We start from the raw sequence: 9,911 nt of genomic DNA, 5'->3' as shown, positions 1-9,911 counted from the left end.
TAATTATGTCGAATTAATAACAATCCTAATTAAAAAATCAGTTTGCTTTTAAATGAATTAAACCGGATAATTAATTAGTAAGTAATTAATTATGTCAAATTAATAACAATCCCAAATAAAGAAACCGGTTTGATTTTAAATGAATTAAACCGAATAATTAATTAATATTAGTTTAGTAATTAACAATAATTAATTATATCGAATTAATAACAACCCTAATTAAAGAAACCAGTTTGATTTTATATGAATTAAACCAGGTTTGCCACTCAATTAATGAACTTGTCCGAACCATTTTTTTAAAGCAATTGAATTATAACCAATTAATGACCCAACCCGATTACCCAGAAACCTTTACCTTCTCTACCCGAATTTAAAACCGTTCGCTCTTACAGTGACAAACACTGAGGACACTGTAAATTACATTGACAGTCTAAACAATGATGGTTTACCACCCATTTGGACATAAAAACATGTAAAAAATATAAAAAACAATGATAAAATAAAAGGAAGAAAAAAGAGTTTGCATTCTAAACACTTACACATTAATCTACGTTGAACTTTTAATACAGCAGAAGCTACATGAACTATTATAGAGAAGTGAAACGGAAAACTCATTGAACATTAATGAATCAAAGCATGTATTACAAACTCGAATAGTAAACTATAAACTGTAAAATCAAAGCATGTATTAGGAAACCAACTAACCTGATCAAGGCTAGATTGGTTCTTGTACAGGTTGTACGTTTCTCAGTGTGGAGGTAGTCTCTACTTCTTGTAGAGGATCTCAGTGTGGAGGTCTGGTTCTTGTAGAGGCTCTAGTTTTCTCAATCTCTCAATTGCAGTCTTGGACAGTTGCAATTACAGTTTAGATGTCATGATTCCTTAGTAGTGATTAACTGATTTGCATTTTTTGCTTGTTTTAGGATTGGATTGAAAGCAGTAAGAGAAAAAAAAAAAAAGTAGAGATGGCCATGTGTCTGCATGGTAATTGGTTTTGGGCTTTGTTAGTTTGCAAGTTAGTGGTCTCTCATATTGGAAGGACAGGTGTTTGAATGTAACCAAACGCTAAAAATTGCTTTTATTAAAAAAGCCGCTTCCCCAAACGCAACATAAGTACTAGTTAGCAAACGGATGAAAGATACAACTCGGGAAAAAAAGATTCCAACACAATGGTGATCGATGAGAAGTTATAAATTATAAGGAAAAATCTATAATGCAGAAAAGATATGATATGGAAAGAATTTTCACCCATAAATTTTGATAAATAACAGCATGTTCCCTATCGTTAACGTTTATGATTCTGATTTATTGGTCAGTTGTTTTCGGATATCATATTTTTTTCCGTATCATAGTCGAACCCCTATTATAATTCAAAAGTTCTAATAATACAACGAAGAAAGAAGAATCGGAACCGTTTTGAGCAATCATCGATCGGTGGCCATTTGAACTGCCAATCTACCATCCGAACTAAGGAACCAGGAAGTTTGTACAAACCCACTGCTTAATCGTCCTCCACAAATTTCTTGGATGCCCAAACCGCCAAAAAGAGCACAATCATCGTTATTTGAGTTGCGAGAGGCTGAAAATGCGACCACGTATATAAAGCGAAGCAAAGGTGATCATCCAGCAAGGAGGAAGAAGAAGATCGAGAATGGCGTCTTCTACCAAGCTCGTGCTCATCAGCACTCTCGCTGTTCTCCTTCTCCTTCCTTCGCCGGGTTACTCGGTGTTCATCACCAAAGGTCCCGTCACCCACCACGGTGGTCCTCTCCTCAAGGGTGATGTGAACCTCGCCATCTTATGGTACGGCAACGTCGGTCGCGTCCAGCAATCAGTCATCCGAAAATTCATCGGCTCGCTTAGCAAATGCAACCCCAACCTCGAGCCACAGGTCTCGACGTGGTGGAATATGGTAGAAAGTTATCAAAGTGCAGGCAGGCGTCAGCATGAGGGTGAGGCCGACCTTAAAAAGCCCTCTCCAGCTCCAATTCGGGTGCGTATCGTGAATCAGGCAGTCGACCGATCATATTCTTTGGGCAAAACCATAACTCCTGATTTGATACCCGGTCTTGTGAAAAAAGCAACCGAGGGAGCTTCACCGTCAACGGTGGCTGTCATCTTCACGGCGAGAGATGTTTCAGTTCAAACCCTGTGCACTGGCAAATGCTCAGACCATGGGTCGGTGGGTAAAGGGCGGTCATCTCAATTGTATGTGATGGTTGGGAACCCGATGGATGAATGCCCTCAGGATTGCGCTTGGCCCTTCTATAAAAGCGTGCAGAGGCCCATCACATTCCCAATGGTGCCACCAAACGGAGATGTGGGTGCTGATGCCATGGTCATTAGCTTTGCTCAAGCGCTTGCTGGTCTGGTCACAAATCCTTACCACAATGGCTACTTTCTGCAAGGTTATAGGCATCAGATCGAGGCCGCCACAGCATGTCCAACCATGTTCGGAAGTGGCTCATTCCCGGGCTACACCGGTAAGATGCGTGTTGATCCGAAGACTGGTGGATGCTTTAATGCACACGGGCCGGCTGGAGAGAAGTTCCTGCTCCCGGCACTATGGGACCCAGCCGCATCCTCCTGCTGGACCCTCATCTGATCTGATTAGTACCTACTACTGCTCCGTTTACTCCATGTTAGACGTTAGACTTGTGGCGTGTTTGAGAGTGAGAGAGAAAGAGAGAGGATCATGTTTCATGAAACGTTGAAATGTTTCTTACAACTCATGTAAAAGGAAACCTTGTCATGAATATAATTATTTGGTAAATACTTCAATTCTTATTTGGCATATAACATTAAATAAATTATATGTAATATTTATAATATTTTATTGAGTAAATCTCTTAAATTATTCCTACTGTTTCGCGTAATGACACGTGGTACATCTACTGTTTAACTACTGTTTTGCGGTATCTTTATGTTTTCTGACCGATTGTCATTGTCGTTAAGTAGTAACATAAGGAAACGAAATGTCAAATTTGCCCTTTTTTCCTCTTTCTTCCTCTTCAAGTTTGTTACTGCTATTAGTTAGTTATTAGTCTGTTATACAAGTTAGTTTGTTAGTAGGTTAGCTGAGCTGGAATCATTACGTGGCAACTTTGTATAGGCTCATTTCTTGTATAAATAGTAGTCATGCACTTTGTACAGTTTCGTTGAAGTAATACAAAAAAAAATTTTTTTCTATCTTCTGGAATTTTCTTCATGCTTGGATTTTCACATGGTATCAGAGCAAATCGATCCAGATTTGCTTTTCTTTTCGTTTTGATAACACGTTGAAGATTTACTTGTTGAAATCAATCCTAGATTTACTAGAATATGGAGGAGATTGAAGAACCTGCGATCTTAGTTGCACCTCAAGCTGGAAATGCGACAGTGCACAAAGAAATAGGGAGCATCTCCATTGAGCATCACCAATGGAGATGCAATGCTACTACAGAATTCAGATCATCCAGGGATGCAACTTGTTACGACTCCTTTGATAGGTAATAACTATTTGTCTTGGAGTAGACTGATTAAGATAGCTCTAGGAGCTAAGGTGAAGCTTGGATTTATCAATGGAAAGTGTGCTATGCCTAATGAAGAGTGTCCTAGTTTTGAACAATGGATTTGTGTGAACTGTATGGTTAGATCATGGATCTTGAACTCTATTTCCAAAGAAATAGTAGAAGCGTTTCTTTATGCTTCAACTGCTAGGGAACTTTGGATTGAATTAGAGGAGAGGTTTGGAGAGTCAAATGGACCACAAATCTATCAGATCCAACGAGAAATAAGCACTATTTCTCAGGGAAATCAATCAGTAGCAAAGTATTACACGAAGCTGAAGAAGTTGTGGGATGAATTGGCTTGCTTGTTGCCAACACCACAATGCACATGTAGAAACTGCACTTGTGGAGTTGCAAAGACTGTTTCAGATCTAGATTGTTCTAACAAGTTAATGCAGTTTTTAATGGGCCTCAATGATGGATTTGATAATGTTAGAAACCAGATCTTGGTGATGGCACCTTTGCCTTCAGTTAACAATGCATACTCTATGATTTTATGAGTGGAGAAACAGAGAGAGGTACAAGTTACCATGACTGAGAATGCGGAGAACTCAGCAATGTTTGTAAGAGCACCTATGGGAAAATGATCTAATGCTGGAAGGGGAAATAATAAGAGATCTGATTTTGATAAGAATCATAATGATAAGAAGAATGAGAAGTATGAAAAGTTGCACTGTGATCATTGTAACATGGGAGGCCACACTAAGGATACCTGCTTCAAGTTGCATGGATATCCTGAGTGCTATAAAGAACTTAAGGAACAAAGGAACAAAATGGCAAGAGGAAGAAATGTGGCTAATATGGCTGATAATCCTTTGGATGCAAACATGGATCAAGTTGTTAGCAAGGCAATATATCAGAATTTATCTTTGGCAGAAATGATTCAGCAGGAGCTATCAAAGATGATGAAGGGGAAGGCTATGATTGACAGCAATCATGTAAATTTCGCACACATTGGTGACTTTGTAGGTAACAATCCTAATTGTGCTTTTCATTTTGCTTTGCATTCATTTGATAATTTGGACTGTGGAACATGGATAGTGGACACGGGTGCATCAAATCACATGTGCATTGATAACAAATTAATTCATAAACCAAAACCAGTAACTCAAATTACTCCAGTTTTCTTACTAGATGGTTCTGTTAAACTTGTACACCATATAGGTGATGTATCCCTTACACCCAAATTAACTTTGACCGATGCCCTTTGTGTTCCTAGTTTCAAATATAACCTACTTTCAGTAAATAAACTTTCAAAGACTGTACAACTTAAATTTGAGTTTTATCCTAACAAATGTATATTGTAGGACCTTCAGACTGAAGCAGTATTAGTAGTTGGTAAAGTGGTTGGGAACTTGTACATTTTAGATTAGACAAATCTTCATTTCATGATTCATCATTACTTGTTTCCTGTAATAATCAGATTGACTTGAATAAATCTTCATCTGATTTTGCTTTTAATTCAGTCAATCTTCCTTGTAATGTTTCTGTTAATATTAATAAAGATTCAAAAATTTTGTGGCATAACAGACGTAGTCATGCTTTTTTTTAGTTTCTTCAGCATCTTTCTTTCTTAAATGGCATTGATACAACACTTCTCTCACCATGTGATATTTGTCACAAATCAAAACAACACAGGTTACCTTTTTCCACTTAGCACTACTAGGTCAAATTCTGTTTTTGATCTTTTACACATTGATTTGTGGGGACCTTATTAGCAAGCATTTATCATTGGGGCACATTACATGCTTACTGTGGTAGATGATTATAGTAGGGAAACTTAGGCTTTTTTTCTTGCTCACAAGCATCAAACCTTACAAACTTTAAAGACTTTCTTTCAAATGATACAAACTCAATTTCAGAAACAAGTTAAATAATTAGGATAGATAATGGATCCGAATTTACTAGTCAAGAGTGCCAAAATTTTTTGTCTTAGTTAGGAATTTTATAACAAAAGAGTTGTGTTTATACTCCTCAACAAAATGGTATTGTTGAAAGGAAGCATAAACATCTATTACAGATAGCTAGAGCTCTCAAGTTTTAGGCACATATGCCTACAAAATTTTGGGGTCATTCACTTTTGATGGCTGTATACATCATCAATAGGCTGCCTACCAGTATCTTAGGTTGGAAAACCCCTTATGAGCTTCTTCATAATCAAAAAACAGATTATAGCTTGTTAAAGTGCTTTGGGTGCTTATGCTATGCCACTAATACTAGGCCACATAAGGATAAATTTGAAACAAGGGCATATAGGTGTGTGTTTGTTGGATTTGTGACAGGTCAAAAGGCTTATAGAGTTTATGATTTAGATTCTCGTCAGTTTTATACATCAAAAGATGTGATTTTTCATGAGACTGTTTTTCCTTTTGCAAATATTTCTGATGACAGCAGTGAAGTGTCTTTGCCTATTCCTTTCCTTGATCCAGTTAATTTCCCACAAAATTCTTTGACACCAACTACTTTGAATCAGAACATTGTTCAAGATATTCCTTCTTCTTTTGAACCTTCTTCTGTTGACATTAATTTACAGTCTCAACAGTCTTTGACACCAATTCATTCCTCACCTGAATTGTATCATTCTCCTGTTTCTGTTTCTTCAGATGTTCATATTCCTACCATAAGACACAGTACTAGACAAAGATTCAAACCAGCACGGATGAGTGATTATGTATCTAATGTGTCAGTTCCTACAAATTTATCTACTGCTATTACAACTTCTGTTACAGCCTATACACCTAACTCTTCTGCCCGCACACCACTAACATTTCCTTACACTAAATCACCTATATTCACTAATGCATACATGTCATTTCTTGCCAATGTGTCCTCTATTCCTGAACCTAGTTCATATTATCAAGCAACCAAAAATGAAAAATGGATTTGAGGCTATGAATAAGGAGTTGCAGGTTCTAGAATCTAATCATACGTGGGAATTGGTTAGCCTACCACAAAAAAAAGGCAATCGGATGCAAATGGGCTTATAAAGTGAAATATCTCCCAGATGGTACTGTTGATAGGTACAAAACAAGGTTGGTAGCAAAGGGGTATCATCAGATTGAAGGGGTAGATTACTCGGATAGTTTTTCTCCAGTAGCAAAACATGTTACAGTGAGGATCTTCCTGGCTATAGCTACTGCTAAGAATTGAGCTTTGCATCAATTAGATATGTATAATGCATTTTTACATGGTTATCTTGATGAAGAAGTTTTTATGCTACCACCTCCAAGCTATACTAAAGCTAAGCCAAATGAAGTTTGCTTGTCAAAAAGGTCTTTGTATGGTTTAAAGCAGGTTTCTCGCCAATGGAATGTTGAGTTTTGTGCTAAACTTCAAGCTTATGGGTTTGTCCAGAGTGCACATGATCATTGTCTCTTCATTAAGAAGACTTCTACTTCAATTTTAGCCTTACTAGTGTATGTAGATGATGTTCTTGTTACTGGAACTCATGAGTCTGAGATTAAGAAGGTCAAACAGTTTCTTCATGAAAAACATGGGGTATGCTAAATATTTTTTAGGCCTTAAAATTGCAAGGGGTTCTGATGGAACTTATGTCAATCAAAGAAAATATGTGTCAATCCAGAGTGCACATTATCATTGTCTCTTCACTAAGAAGACTTCTACTTCAATTTTAGCCTTATTAGTGTATGTAGATGATGTTCTTGTTACTGGAACTCATGAGTCTGAGATTAAGAAGGTCAAACAGTTTCTTCATGACACGTTTACTATTAAAGACATGGAGTATGCTAAATATTTTTTAGGCCTTAAAATTGCAAGGGGTTCTGATGGAACTTATGTCAATCAAAGAAAATATGTGTTAGATATTTTGCAAGATTTCGGCCTTCTTGGAGCTAAACCTATTGTTACATCATTGCCAAAGGGGCAAAAATTTTCTTCTACTGTTAGTTACTTGGATGAACCAGAGAAATATTGCAAGTTAGTTGGTAGATTGTTGTATCTCAATCTCACCAGGCCAGACATATCTTATGTTGTCCAACAGCTTAGTCAATATGTGCACTCTCATACTCAAGATCATTGGCAAGCAACACTTCATGTTCTCAAGTATCTCAAGGGTACACCTTCCAGAGGTTTGTTTTTCTCATCTAATAATAATCTGTCCCTTGAAGCCTTTTGTGATGCAGACTGGGCTGCATGTAAAGAGTCCTGCAAGTCACTCACTGTCAGCAGGTCTTCAGCTGAGGCAGAATATAGAAGCCTTGCTTTTACTGTTTGTGAGCTCCAATGGATTAGTTATATTTTGCAGGATTTTCAAGTCAGCCCTCCTTTGCCAATCCCTCTTTGGTGCAATAACATGGCAGCTTTACATATTACTATCAACTCAGTGTTCCACAAAACTTACAAAGCACCTACAGATTGATTGTCATCTTGTTCGTGATAAGTATAAAGCTGGTTTTGTTTTTTCTAAGCACATTTCTACCTAATTGCATGTTTTTACCAAGAGTCTTACCGGCCCTCAGTTTTATTCTATTGTTTCCAAGTTGGGCTTGGTTGATTTACATCAAACTCAAGCTCCAACTTGAGGGGGGATGTGCAGAATATATATTATTTATTCTTGTTAGTAGGTTAACTGAGATGAAAGCATTACGTGGTAGCTTTGTATAGGTTCATTTCTTGTATTAGTTGAAGTAATACAGACAATTTTTTTTCTCTATCTTCTGGAATTTTCTTCATGCTTGGATTTTCACAGAGAGATGGGGTTTGAACTGTTGCTTCTAACAATGGTGCATCTGTGCTCTGCAACTAATTACAGTCCAGTCCAAGCTGGATTCTCTGTCTCTCCTTCTGATCCCGCCCGAGCCAGTTCGTTGCAAGCCACTTCTGATCACCAAAGCATTGAATTGATTAGATCGGCATAATAGCCGGCCGATCAGGCATAGTATTATCAGCCTTCTTCTTCCTCCCTGATAAATTCAATCAAAACGCAAAACAAAAATAAAGAGCATAGCACAGCCACAACATCAATCACAGTATCCTATCCTGGGCCTGCCGGCGCTAATGGCAGAAAGTTTTGAATTCGAGGAGATACACTGTTCATTTTCTTTTACCTCTCGAACCTTAACCAACCTAAACCAGAGGTGGCGACGACCTTTTCTCCTTCGTCTCTTCTCCTGCTCCATTTTTTCCCATCTTCTTTTCTCATTCTCTTTCTCTCCATTTTTATTGTTCTTTCCCTCCCCAATCGAAATAATTCCCGATTTCTTACCGTTCATCATCCCTGAGAAGGTGATGACACAACGACAAGCAAACTGTGGCAAGGGAGATCGATCTCCTCTATCCTTTTTCGTTCAATTCTTTTTTTATTTTTTTAGATTTTCTCTGATTTTGCTTCTCGGTTAGCCACCGCAACGTCTTTCTTTCCCCAGATCTCACTGCTGCCACTGCAAGTTCCTGGCAGCGGCGGTGACCTCCCCCATTTCTTTCCCCACATTTTTCCTTCTCTTTCTCTCTTCTTCTCTTCTCTCTCTACATCTCTCGGTGTCGTTCCCGACCCCTTCCCATTCATTCTATCTACTACAATTAGTTGCAGCATCGAACCTCCACCAACAACTATCAAACTCTTGCCCATTTCATTACTGCCACTGCAACATCAGAATCTTCCTCCTCTCTTTGTCATTTTGGCACAAAGCCCCCACCCTCCGGCTACGGTTATGAGCCTCAGACAGCGCCCAGCTGTCAGACGGCGAAACCGAAGCTATGAGCCTCAGACAGCGCCCAGCTGCGGCCGCCGCTCGCGGTGGTGGTCCGGACCATTTCTCCGGCTACGGTTCCACCCCGCCACAAGCCAACGACTATGAAGAACCTTTCAACATCATCCCCGTCCACAACCTCCTCGCTGATCACCCCTCTCTCCGCTACCCCGAAGTCCGCGCCGCCGCTGCCGCACTGCGTGCCGTCGGCGACCTCCGTAAACCCCCATACGGTGAGGCGGCTTGTTTCTGCTATTGTACAGAAGATAGGGACTGAACAAACGCTTCATCCCAGACCGAGATCTGGTTTCGATCTAACGATGTGGCTGATGACCCTCGGCGGTATTTCTGCTTCTGCTCAGCAGAGCTGCTCGGTTTCGATCTAACGATGGCAGCTGATGACCCTTTGCCATCTCCTTACTTGTTTCCATCAGCAAGGTAACCTCCGGTAGAAGCCCTACTGTTGAGGAGAAATACGAGCGACAACTGTTGAGCAGAAGCAGAGTAGGAGAAATTTGAAGTTTCGATTACTTTCTAGTTTCCCCTGTAAAATAACGAAGTCTCAGCTTTTAGGGATTTCAGGAAGAACATACTTCGGCTTATTTGTTTGTATTCCTCCCTCAAAACCCTAAATTTTCGTTTCTTGCAAGTCCAA

The 9,911-nt window shown here is 39.1% G+C and overlaps 1 pseudogene across 1 annotated transcript; it reads left to right on the top strand.

Annotated features, from left to right (window-relative positions):
- Nucleotides 1–1,502: 1,502 nt before the first annotated feature.
- LOC104611484 (protein EXORDIUM-like 4 pseudogene) lies at nucleotides 1,503–2,863 on the top strand (annotated as a pseudogene). Its single transcript, XR_016084351.1, has one exon. The product of XR_016084351.1 is annotated as a protein EXORDIUM-like 4 pseudogene (transcript).
- Nucleotides 2,864–9,911: the final 7,048 nt, after the last annotated feature.

Source organism: Nelumbo nucifera, chromosome 3 (assembly GCF_055504915.1).
Source record: "Nelumbo nucifera cultivar China Antique chromosome 3, China Antique-T2T, whole genome shotgun sequence".
Taxonomy (NCBI): domain Eukaryota; kingdom Viridiplantae; phylum Streptophyta; class Magnoliopsida; order Proteales; family Nelumbonaceae; genus Nelumbo; species Nelumbo nucifera.
This window is presented reverse-complemented; position numbering and strand designations above follow the sequence as displayed.